The following is a 12,923-nucleotide window of genomic DNA, read 5'->3' on the forward strand; positions in this document are numbered from 1 at the left end:
ATGCATTAAAATAAATGTGTGAGATTTTTCTCTTATTAAAAAAAGAGGTATGGGGCGGCGCCTGTGGCTCAGTCGGTAGGGTGCTGGCCCCATATGCCGAGGATAGCGGGTTCAAACCCGGCCCCGGCTGAACTGCAACCAAAAAATAGCCGGGCGTTGTGGCGGGATCCTGTAGTCCCAGCTGCTCGGGAGGCTGAGGCAAGAGAATCGCTGAAGCCCAGGAGTTGGAGGTTGCTGTGAGCTGTGTGAGGCCACAGCACTCTACCAAGGGCCATAAAGTGAGACTCTGTCTCTACAAAAAAAAAAAAAAAAGAGGTATGGACAGAAATACAACCAGATATTATTTACCTCCTGGTGGAAGAGCACAGCACCATCTATGAAGTGGCCTTGCCAAAAAAATTCAAACCTAACTCCAATTAAGGCTTTGGATCCAACTACCAACATCATAAGGATGTGAGCAAAAAAATCCAGAAACCTCTACAGGGCAAATACCTAGTTTCTTTGGGAAAAAGACCAAAGAAAAGAAAAATGTGGAAGGAGACTCTTCAGATTAAAGACTGAAGAGGCAAATTAACAAATCACAATTTTAAAAAAGTTATTTATGGGCCGGGCAAGGTGGCTCACTCTGGGAGGCTGAGGTGGGTGGATTGCTTGAGCCCAGGAGTTTGAGACCAGCCTGAGCAGAGCAAGACTCTGCCCCTACTAAAAATAGAACAATTAGCCTGGCCTTGTGGCAGGCGTCTGTAGTCTCAGCTACTTGGGAGGCTGAAGCAAGAGGATCACTTAAACCCAAGAGTTTGAGGTTGCTGTGAGCTATGACTCCACAGCACACTAGCCTGGGGCAACACAGTGAGACTCTCACAAAAAAAAAAAAAAAGGTATTCATGGGACAATCAGGTAAAGCTGAATGCTGACAGCATATTTAATGATATTAAGGAATCACTGTTAAATATGGTAGGGGGTGCTGACAATATTGTGGTTATATTTTTCAAAGGAAGTATTTTGAAGTCTTAAAGAGACATGCATGATTAAATACAGGTATAATGATAAGAAGTCTGAGATTTACTTCAAAGTAATCTAGAAGGTGGGGGGAATGGAACAGGAGGTGGAAATAAAATTAGCTAGCTGTTAATTATTGAAGCTGAGTTGTGATACTTGGAATTTCATTATATCCTTGCTACTCTCAATGTCAGCAGACCAGCAGCATAAGTGTTACTCAAGAGCTTGTTAGCAATGCACAGTCTCAGACCCCAGCTCAGACCTAATAAATCAAAACCTGCAGTTTAAAAAGATTCTTGGGCATTCTGGGAGGCAAAGGCCAGAGGATGCCTGGAACTCAAGAGTTCAGACCAGCCTGAACAAGAGTCAGACAGTCTCTACTAAAAATAGGAAAAAAAAGAAAACTAGCCAACTGTTGTGGTGGCATGTCTGTATTCCGAGCTACGGGAGGCTGAGGCAGTCGGATTACTTGAACCCAGGAATGTGATGTCGCTGTGAGCTAGGCTGACACCCTGGCACTCTAGCCAGGGACAACAGAGAGAGACTCTTGTCTCCAAAAATTAAAATAAAAAAAAAAGGAAAAGTAAAAACTAAAAAGATTCCTGTGTAATTCATAGGCACAAAACCTTGAGAAATCCCAAATTATATTATTCTTTCTACTTCTGTGTATGTTTCAAATGTCCACAGTAAAAAATATAAAAACTAAGAAATTTTAACAGCTGATAATGTGTATTACTTATTATATAAAAGACACTCATCAAATATTGGTTGGGGTGAGTTGAACAATACCCAAGTATTAAATATTTCTTATTTTCCTATCTTTAATAATTGTATCACAATTGCAGTATGTGATGGTCAAAAGTACAGTACAGATTAACATATTTAATCTTTGCAAAAAGCCCCTAAACTTACCATCATTATAGATTTCAGAGATAATAAACGAAAGTTTAGAGAGGTCAAATGATTTATTAAAGACCCCACAGCCCTTAAGTGGAAAAACCAGAACTCAAAACCAGGACTTTTAACTCTAAATTTCTTTTTTTTTGTTTTTTGGCTGGGGCTGGGTTTGAACGCACCACGTCCGGCATATGGGACCGGCGTCCTACTCCTTGAGCCACAGGCGCCGCCCTCTAAATTTCATTCATTCTACTATGTCACAATATTTTAGGAATTGAAATGTGTCCCAGGCATTCATGGTTTGTTTTTGCATAATTTGGTTTTATTCTTTATATGTCTATTTAAAAATTTCTTGTTATAACACAGCATGATAGGGCCCAATTAGTTTTGCTCCTCCTTTGGGCTCTACTGATAATTCTGCTGGGAAAATAAAGCAGCTCTGGCTTTAAATCTTATCTTATTCCAGAGAAAAGGATCTCAACTCTTCATTTATCTCATTCACAGGATCTTGAAAGGTTAGGACCAAAATGACTGAGACATGGGCATGGTATCAGTGACTAATGAATTTGTACATTGAAACACCTGGAGAAGTTTTACAATTTTTTTTTTTTTTTTTTTTTTTTTTTTTGTAGAGACAGAGTTTCACTTTATCGCCCTCAGTAGAGTGCCGTGGCTTCACACAGCTCACAGCAACCTCCAACTCCTGGGCTTAGGAGATTCTCCTGCCTCAGCCTCCCAAGCAGCTGGAACTACAGGCGCCCGCCACAACGCCCGGCTATTTTTTTGTTGCAGTTTGGCCGGGGCTGGGTTTGAACCCGCCACCCTCGGTATATGGGGCCGGCGCCCTGCTCACTGAGCCACAGGCGCTGCCCCGTTTTACAATTCTTGATGGCCATTCACATCCCAGACCAATTACACCAGAATCTCTAAGGGAGGAACCCAGCCATGGACATGTTAATAAAGTTCCAAAGGCAATCCAGTGTGCATCCTGTCATCTAATGATTCAATGAAAACAATGCTACCACTTAGGGAGTGGTGGGAGAATTTTGATTGTTCAAATATTAAGAATGGCTAAAATAAAAAAAGCGCTGGTGAGGATGGAGAGAAACTGAATCACTCATACTTTTCTGGTTGCAATGTAAGATGGTATAGCTGCTCTGAAAAATCGTAGGGCAGTTTCTTTTATTTATTTTTTTTTTCCAGCAACGATGGCTATTGTTTCTAAGGGCAGTTTCTTTTAAAACCAAAAAAGAGCTTACCATATGATCCACCAATTTCACTAGTGGGGATTTATCTCATAGAAAATTTTTTCCCATGCAGAAACTCGTACACAATGTTCATAACAGCTCTACTCATAATAACTGAAAACTGGAAACTAAATGTCTTTCAATAGATGAATGGTTGGACTGTGGTACACCAGACCATGGAATACTACTGAGCAATAAAAAAGAATGAACCATTGGTACACACAACTTGGATGAAAAAAGCCAATCTCAAAAGGATACATAATGTATGATGCCATTTACTTAACATTCATGAAATAATATAGAGTTGGAGAACAGATTAATGGTTCCCAGAGATTAGGATGTGTCCTTGTGGTGATTGTACAGTAATGTACCTTGATTGTGGGGATAATTACACAAAGTGTGTGGTGATACTATATAGAACTACACACACACACTCACTCACAAATGAGTGCTCCTATTAAGCTCTGTGGATTTGCACCAATATAGATTTCCTAGTTTTGATATTGTACTGGAACTGTGAAAGATATTAACATCAAGGGAGATTGGGGTGAAGGTGCATGGACCACCCTGCACAGTTTTTTGCAAGTTTCCATGAATCTATAATTATTTTTAAAAGTTTCTAAGATACTGAGCACTACAGGCATTTAATACAGGAAAGCAGGGATCCCACACTATCTCCACAGCAGAGAAAGTCCTGTGTTCTTAAGGATTTTCTGCCACATCATCAGAGATTCATTTAAGTGAAAAACCCATTTATAATTATCTAAGCCCCAAATCTAACTGTTTTACATACCTTCCTTTCTGAAGAAAAAGGCCTTTTTTGCATGGTTTTGACATTCACTGAATTTTCCAGGAACCAAACTGTTGTGTAAATGAAAAGAAGATAGTACTTTGTTTTGTTAGGAATCTTACCAAGGGTTGTTGACTGTTTTGGAAAATCAAATTGTTTCTGGCCAGGCATCTTCAAGAATGTAGGGGTCAATGCAACATCTCTGGGTCACCATTTGTAATTGCAAATGCACATGCAGGTACTAAGGTAAGATTTCAGACTCCTCTTTTTTTTTTTTCTCAGACAAGGTCTCACTTTGTTGCTGAGGCCTGAGTGGCATGATCATGGTTCACTGCAATCTCAAACTCCTGGGCTGGAGTGATTCTCCTGCCTCAAGCTTCCTGAACAGCTGGGACTATAGGTGTGCACCATCATACGCAGCTTATTTTTCTATTTTTCATAGAGACATTATGTTGCTCAGGCCGGTCTGGAATTCCTGACCTCAAGCACTCCTCCTACCTCAACCTCTGAAAGTCCTAGGATTACAGGTGTGAGCCATCATACCTGGCCCATATTCCTTTTAACAGATTTAGAACCAAATACAGTATTATTAAAGTGGCAAAGACAAATGAAATAAAATGCAAGGTAAATTTTATTAATATAGATTATTTTATGAACATCTAAGGTTTTTGCCACTTCGTAATTTTTAAAATTTTGAAAAACAATCATAAAAGATGTGCTTGAGGGCGGTGCCTGTGGCTCAAGGAGTAGGGCGCTGGTCCCATATGCCGGAGGTGGCGGGTTCAAACCCAGCCCCAGCCAAAAACCAAAATAAATAAATAAACATAACCATTTAAAAAAAAAAAAAAAAAGATGTGCTTGAAGCTGAGCAAGGTGGCTCATGCCTGTAATCGTAGTGCTCTGGGAGTCCAAGGTGGGTGGATTGCCTGAGCTCACAAGTTCAAGACCAGCCTAAGCCAGAGTGAGACCTCATCTCTAAAAATAGCCAGGCATTGTGGTGGACGCCTGTAGTCCCAGCTACTTGGGAGGCTGAGGCAAGAGAATCTCTTGAGCCCAAGAATTTGAGGTTACTGTGAGCTAAGACGATATAGCACTCTACCGAGGTTGACAGAGTGAGAGTCTGTCTCCCCCCCCCCCCAAAAAAAAGATGTGCTTGAAATTTACTTATTAAATCATTTTTAGGCTGGGTGCAATGGCTCATGCATGTAATCTTAGGACTCTGGGAGGCCGAGTTCGGTGGATTGCCTGAGCTCACCTGGTTCAAGACCAGCCTGATCAAGAGTGAGACCCCATCTCTAAAAATAGCTGGGCATTGTGGCAGGTGCCTGTAGTTCCTCCTACGTAGGAGGCTGAGGCAAGAGTATCTTTTGAACACAGGAGTTTGAGGTTGCTGTGTGCTACAGTGCCACAGCACTCTATCCCATGGGGACAAAGTGAGACTCTGTCTCACCAAAATTAAATAAATAATTAATTAAAATAATAAACCAAACATTTTAGGTCTTCTATGTATTTCAACTTTACTGAAAGTCCACAGGCCTTCCTCACAATTCCTCTCTAGCAGTGTTGTCCAGTTATAATGTTATGTTTTCTAGAAGCCCTGTTAAAAAGTTTATTTATTTATTTATTTTTGAGACAGAGCCTCAACTCCTGGGCTCAAGTGATTCTCCTGCCTCTGCCTCCCAAGTAGCTGGGACTATAGGCATATGCCAAAACACCCAGCTATTTTTTTTTGTTGTTGTTGCAGCCATCATTGTTGTTTGGCGGGCCCAGGCTGGATTCGAACCTGCCAGCTCAGGTATATGTGGCTGGCACCTTAGCCGCTTGAGCCACAGGTGTTGAGCCTAAAAAGTTTTCTTAACGTGAAATTAATTTTGGGCCAGCTGCGGTGGCTCACGCCTGTAATCCTAGCACTCTGGGAGGCCAAGGCGGGTGAATTGCTTGAGCTCATGAGTTCGAGACCAGTCTGAACAAAAGTGAGACCCTGTCTCTACTAAAAAATATAAAAACTGAGGCAAGAGGATCACTTGAGCCCAAGTTGGAGGTTGCTGTGAGCTATGACGCCACAGCACCCTACCTAGGGCGACAGGTTGAGACCCTGTGTCAAAAAAAAAATAATAAATTTGACATATTTTATTTAACCTAATATAATTCAACATGTAATTGAGAGAGGATACCCGAAAAGGTTGAGATCTAGGAGAACAGGTCTTCTCAAGGAGACCACAAGGATACACCTGCAGCGTCCTCTCGATGGTGACTCAGCTCTAGGGAATTTGTAAATTTAACTTCCTGGAACTTGAAAATTTCCAAGTTCTGGGTGGCGCCTGTGGCTCAGTGAGCAGGGCACCGGCCCCATATGCCGAGGGTGGCGGGTTCAAACCCAGCCCCGGCCAAACTGCAACAACAACAAAAAAAATAGCCGGGCGTTGTGGCGGGCGCCTATAGTCCCAGCTACTCGGGAGGCTGAGGCAGGAGAATCTCCTAAGCCCAGGAGTTGGAGGTTGCTGTGAGCTGTGACACCACAGCACTCTACCGAGGGCAATAAAGTGAAACTCTGTCTCTACAAGAAAAGAAAAGAAAATTTCCAAGTTCTGTGAAATACTGTAGTTCTGTAGGGGCTGGAATAGCATCTCCTGCTTGATTTAAACTGGCCAATAAGAAGGGTACTTGTGTGGTGGAACTTTTTGACTGTCAATGAAAAGACCAAGCCAGTCAGGGGGCGCGGCCATTTGGAATTCTTCTATGCTGTAAGCTCCCAGCTGGTGAATAAAGCCCTTCCACTTACAAATGTGGTGTTTGGGTGCTCTTTCTCTCCGTTGGGCCTCGTCCTCCAGCAACATAATCAGTTAGAAAAAAATTAATGAAATATCTTGCATTATTTTTCATACTGTTTGAAATTAGATGTGTTTTACACTTATAACACAACTCATCTTGGGCCAGCTTCATTTCAAGTGCTCAGTGGTCATGTGTGGCTAGTGGCCACTACATTAGGCAGCATAGTTTTATAGGCTTATTTATTTATCCATCCTGCCTTTCCTGCAACCTATCGAGAGATATAGTCTCTTGAATCCTTTTTAATACTAGAGTCTCAATATGTGCCTCTAATATTTTACATAAGGTAGAATTTTAATATAAGAAATTTGGACATAATACTATCCTGTGCTTTGTAAAAAAAAAAAAAGAAAATGGAAACATACTTTCTCAGTTTTTTTCCAGTTTTACATCTGTAATTTACCTTGCTTGGCATGTGTTACCCCTCCTTCAATTAAGACTTTTCTTTTTCTCTTATCGCATACAAATTAAGTCTAGTCTGATATAACTTAACTCTAGTTTTTCATTCCCTTGCCCATCTATAAATTTACTCTTTCAATGTTCTGAAAGTCTTTACCTGAATGGCTTCTGAGGCTCTTCTCTTAATTTAAAATTGATTTATAAGAAAATGGAGCAAGGGCGGCGCCTGTGGCTCAGTGAGTAGGACGCCAGCCCCATATGCCGAGGGTGGCGGGTTCAAACCCAGCCCCGGCCAAACTGCAACCAAAAAATAGCCGGGCGTTGTGGCGGGCGCCTGTAGTCCCAGCTGCTCGGGAGGCTGAGGCAAGAGAATCGCGTAAGCCCAAGAGTTAAGAGGTTGCTGTGAGCCGTGTGACGCCACACGGCACTCTACCCGAGGGCGGTACAGTGAGACTCTGTCTCTACAAAAAAAAAAAAGAAACTGGAGCAAGCCTCTTACTCAGCATGTCTGCTAGCATAGTTGTAGTGAAGCATTTACTATATCATTATATACAGATTATAATTTTTTAATTTTCCTTTATATTATGATTAAGATATTAGTTTTTATTTTATTGAATTTGTAAGCTTTGGTAGTGTATATTTTCTTTAAATTTTATTTCAGAGTGCTAAAAGTGGTGTTACTCAACATTTGTTAACATATATTGGACCATATGATGACATAGCTCATTCTTATTCTTCTTACCATTATTATTTTTTTTTTTTTGAGAAAGAGTCTCACTATGTCACCCTTTGTAGAGTGCTGTGACGTCACAGCTCACAGCAACCTCAGACTCTTGGGCTTAAGCGATTCTCTTGCCTCAGCCTCCCAAGTAGCTGGGACTACGGGAGCCCGCCACAACCATGGCTATTTTTTGTTGCAGTTGTTGTCATTGTTGTTTGGCAGGCCCAGGCTGGGTTTGAACCAGCCAGCCTCAGTGTATGTGGTCGGTGCCCTAACTGCTGAGCTATGGGCGCTTAGCTGAGGTTTTCTATTTTTAGTAGAGACGGGGTCTCACTTTTTGTTCAGGCTGGTCTCCAATTCAAGCAATCCACCCCCATCGGCCTCCCAGAGTGCTAGCATTACAGGCGTGAGCCACTCACCGGCCACATTTTTATTTAATAAAGTGTGACGATTGGGTTTTTATGCGCATGCGTGAGATGTGCCTTCCACAAATCTTGTTACAACATCGGCACATTACTCCTCTGACATTAAATAAAAAAATAAAAATAGGGCAGTGCCTGTGGCTCAAAGGGGTAGGGCGCTGGCCGCATATGCCGGAGGTAGTGGGTTCAAACCCAGCCCCGGCCAAAAACTGCAAAAAAATTTAAAAAATAAAATAAAATAAAGGCCTGGGTAGCGCCTGTAGCTCAGTGAGTAGGGTGCTGGCCCCATATACAGAGGGTGGCGGGTACAAACCCAGCCCCGGCCAAACAGCAACAAAAAATAACCGGGTGTTGTGGCGGGCCCCTGTAGTCCCAGCTACTCGGGACGTTGAGGCAAGAGAATCGCCTAAGTCCAGGAGTTGGAGGTTGCTGTGAGCTGTGACGCCACAGCCCTCTACTGAGGGCAATAAAGTGAGACTCTGTCTCAAAGAAAGAAAAAGAAACTAAAGGTCAAAAAAGGAGAACTTTCTTTGGGTCTGTAATTTTTTTTGTTTGTTTGTTTTTTGAGACAGAGTCTAACTGTGTTGCCCTCGGTACAGTGCCGTGGCGTCACAGCTCATAGCAACCTCCAACTCCTGGGCTTAAGCGATTCTCTTGCCTCAACCTCCCGAGTAGCTGGGACTACAGGCGCCGCCACAACATCTGGCTATTTTTTGTTGCTCTTGTTGTCATTGTGTTTGGCAGGCCTGAGCTGCATTCCAACCTGCCAGCTTCAGTGTATGTGGCCAGCGCCCTAGCCACTGAGCTACAGGCCCCCAGCTAGGGTCTGTAATTCTAAGGGTTTTCTTTGTACTCTATGTTAGCAAAAACATCAATTTTGGGAGGCGCCTGTGGCTCAGTGAGTAGGGCGCCGGCCCCATATGCCGAGGGTGGTGGGTTCAAACCCGGCCCCGGCCAAACTGCAACAACAAAAAAAATAGCCGGGCGTTGTGGCGGGCGCCTGTAGTCCCAGCTGCTCAGGAGGCTGAGGCAAGAGGATCGCGTAAGCCCAAGAGTTAGAGGTTGCTGTGAGCCGTGTGACGCCACGGCACTCTACCCGAGGGCGGTACAGTGAGACTCTGTCTCTACAAAAGAAAAAAAAAAAAAAGAAACATATCAATTTTACCAGCCAGGATAGGATATACAGAGTGGCCATAAAGTTAGTGTGCAGGGCGGCGCCTGTGGCTCAGTCGGTAAGGCGCCGGCCCCATATACTGAGGGTGGCGGGTTCAAACCCGGCCCGGCCAAACTGCAACCAAAAATAGCCGGGCGTAGGGGCGGGCACCTGTAGTCCCAGCTACTCGGGAGGCTGAGGCAAGAGAATTGCTTAAGCCCAGGAGTTGGAGGTTGCTGTGAGCTGTGTGATGCCATGGCACTCTACCAAGGGCCATAAAGTGAAACTCTGTCTCTACAAAAAAAAAAAAAAAAAAAAGTTCGTGTGCAATTTAAACTAGTTGTCTTTATGTATAGGGGTCAGCAAATTATGGATCCAGCCAGTTTTTGTGAATAAAGCTTTATTGAAACCCAGCCACACCCATCATTTACATATTACTGCGTTGTGCTTTTATTTATTTATTTATTTTTTTATTTTTTTATTTTTTAGCTGGGGCTGGGTTTGAACCCGCCACCTCCACCTCCGGCATATGGTGCTGGCGCCCTACTCCGTTGAGCCACAGGCGCCGCCTGCATTGTTCTTTTAGCACCACGGCACAACAATGGCAAAATTGGGTAGTTGCTACAGTCTTTATGGCCTGCAAAGGTTAAAATATTTACTGCCTGGACTTTTACAAAACCTTCTGCTGAACCCTGGGTTAGGTTATATTATGGTAACCAGCATCTCTAACATCTTGGCGGCTTATAAGAGTAAAAGTTCCCTTCTCTCCCACACAGCATGTCCATCCCGGGTAGGCTGCACCTTTCATCTTCACTCTGGGAACCTAGGCTGACATTTCAGCCTATTGAAACATGGCTGGTCTGGAGGCAGAGAAAAAAAGAAATGTGACCCATGAACAAACTCTCTGAGTTTCTGTTTAGAAGTAATACACACATCATTTCTACTCCTATTTCTTTCTTTCTTTCTTTCTTTTAGTTTTAGACAGAATCCCAAGCTGTTGCTCTGGGTAAAGTGCTATGATGTCATAACTCACAGCAACATCAAACTCTTGGGCTTAAACGATTCTCTTGTCTCAGCCTCCCAAGTAGCTGGGACTACAGGTACCTGCCACAACACCCAGCTATTTTTTGGTTGTAGTCGTCATTATTGTTTGGCAGGCCCAGGCTGGATTTGAACCCTCCAGCTCCTGTGTATGTGGCTGACTCCTTAGCCACTTGAGCTACAGGCGCTGAGCCTCTACTCCTGTTTCACTGGTCAAAGTGGGGTGAGGTAGTATGATTCTTCCTCAAGCAGGGGCAACAGGTATTTGTAAGTAACAGAGTGACAGTCTAGCATACTGTTTACTGTCAAACACTAGGTGTCAAGTAAGTTATAAAATCCTAAAGAATTGTCAGTCATTGCCTTGTATCCTAATCAAGGAACATTCTTTGACCTTAGTATCAAGAGGAACTAATGTCATGTACTCGGCTGGATTTCATAATTGTTGTGAATCAGTAACTGCTGTGTAACTGGCTTGGTAAATGACAGTGTCTAATGTGGTTATCTTATTCCTAACTTGCACTGTATATTGGATGTGTGGAGGAAGGATAACTTTAGTCTTTTTTTTTTTTTTGTAGAGACAGAGTCTCACTTTATTGCCCTGGGTAGAGTGCCGTGGCATCACACAGCTCACAGCAACCTCCAACTCCTGGGCTTAAGTGATTCTCTTGCCTCAGTCTCCTGAGTAGCTGGGACTACAGGCGCCCGCCACAACGCCCGGCTATTTTTTTTGGTTGCAATTCAGCTGGGGCCGGGTTTGAACCCGCCACCCTCGGTATATGGGGCCGGCGCCCTACCGACTGAGCCACAGGCGCCGCCCTAGTCTTTTTTTTTTTTTCTTTAACACTGAATTTGAAGAGCTGCACCTTTTTGTAGAAACCCATATCTTTTCACAGAGACCCCAGCTCTACAAAACAGAAAATTAGCTGGGCATAGTGGGATGCCCAGTATTCCCATCTACTGGGGAGTTTGAGATGAGAGAATTGCTTGAGCCATTCTAGACTGGGCCACTACAGTCTAGCTGGGGCAACAGAGCAAGACTCTATCTCAAAAAAAGGAAAAAAAAGTTATACATAGATTTTTGACTGATTGTGTGGTCTATACCCTGGGTCAACTATAATTCCTCCGTAGGAAATTTCTCTTAAAGTAGATCAGACTAAGGTCTCATTTTATAGGACAAACTTTCCAACATGCATATAAAAACTTAAAGACCAAATTTTAACCACATTACTCATCATTCCTAAAATTCTGGCAAATAGACTGCAAAGCAAGGACAGAGTAAACTTTGTAATAAGACAGTCTTAAATAGCTGAAGCACTTCAACCAGTTATCATGATATACATGCAAACTGCAATTTAGAGAACCACGGGCTTCAGCAGGCTTCCAGGCCAAGATTGGACTCCATGCCAACACATCCATTACAGCTGGAGAACTGGATCTATAAAAGGAATTCTGGAGAAAGACCTGCCAATCACATTTGTTCAACCTTATGAAATTTTTCTGAACACTCCCATGGCTGTCCTTTGTACAGATCACCCACGTGGATACACATATCTCATTGGAAGCCTTTCTGGAGACAAGACACAGTGACATCAAAACCACTAAAAACCAGGTACTCGGGCGGCGCCTGTGGCTCAGTCAGTAAGGCGCTGGCCCCATATACCGAGGGTGGTGGGTTCAAACCCGACCCCGGCTGAACTGCAACCAAAAAAAAATAGCCGGGCGTTGTGGAGGCGCCTGTAGTCCCAGCTACTCAGGAGACTGAGGCAGGAGAATCACTTGGGCCCAGGAGTTGGAGGTTGCTGTGAGCTGTATGATGCCATGGCACTCTACCAAGGGCCATAAAGTGAAACTCTGTCTCTAAAAAAAAAAAAACAGGTACTGGTGAATCCTCTGCAAATCACAGGTACTGTTTAGAAACACAATAGCCTGAAAGAGAACTCCTAAGTTTTCACTGCTCTGTGGTGACATTAGCCTGGAAAGGGAAGTAGCATTCATAACTAAGAGATGCTCATGGTGAAGTGTTCTTGGAGAACAATGTGGAGATGCAGGATGAAGAAAATCTAGGATTAAAAAAAAAAAAAAAGAAAGAAAACCTAGGATTTGGGTGGTACCTGTGGCTCAAGGAGGAGGGCGCCTGTCCCATATGCCGGAGGTGGTGGGTTCAAACCCAGCCCCGGCCAAAAAAAAAAAAAAAGAAAACCTAGGATTAACCATGTGAACTGGAAAAATGCTGCACGAATCTTAACTATAGGATTCTGTACAATGGCAGGTTGTTGCTGCCCACCTACCAAGTCTGCCTTCCACCCACTCAACTTCTCCAACATATAGTGGTACAGAGCAATAATCCCCAGAAAGGTATACAAGGTCTGACAAGTTGACAAAGTCATCCTAGAAAAAGTGCTACATATCTCATTGCTGAATATCA

At 43.2% G+C, this 12,923-nt stretch overlaps 1 non-coding gene across 1 annotated transcript; it reads left to right on the forward strand.

Annotated features, from left to right (window-relative positions):
- The first annotated feature begins 8,306 nt into the window (after positions 1-8,306).
- On the forward strand, positions 8,307-8,409 carry LOC128580363 (small nucleolar RNA U13). Its single transcript, XR_008378657.1, has one exon. It is a non-coding gene; the product is annotated as a small nucleolar RNA U13 (small nucleolar RNA).
- Positions 8,410-12,923: the final 4,514 nt, after the last annotated feature.

The sequence above is a fragment of the Nycticebus coucang genome, chromosome 2, assembly GCF_027406575.1.
Source record: "Nycticebus coucang isolate mNycCou1 chromosome 2, mNycCou1.pri, whole genome shotgun sequence".
NCBI classification, from domain to species: domain Eukaryota; kingdom Metazoa; phylum Chordata; class Mammalia; order Primates; family Lorisidae; genus Nycticebus; species Nycticebus coucang.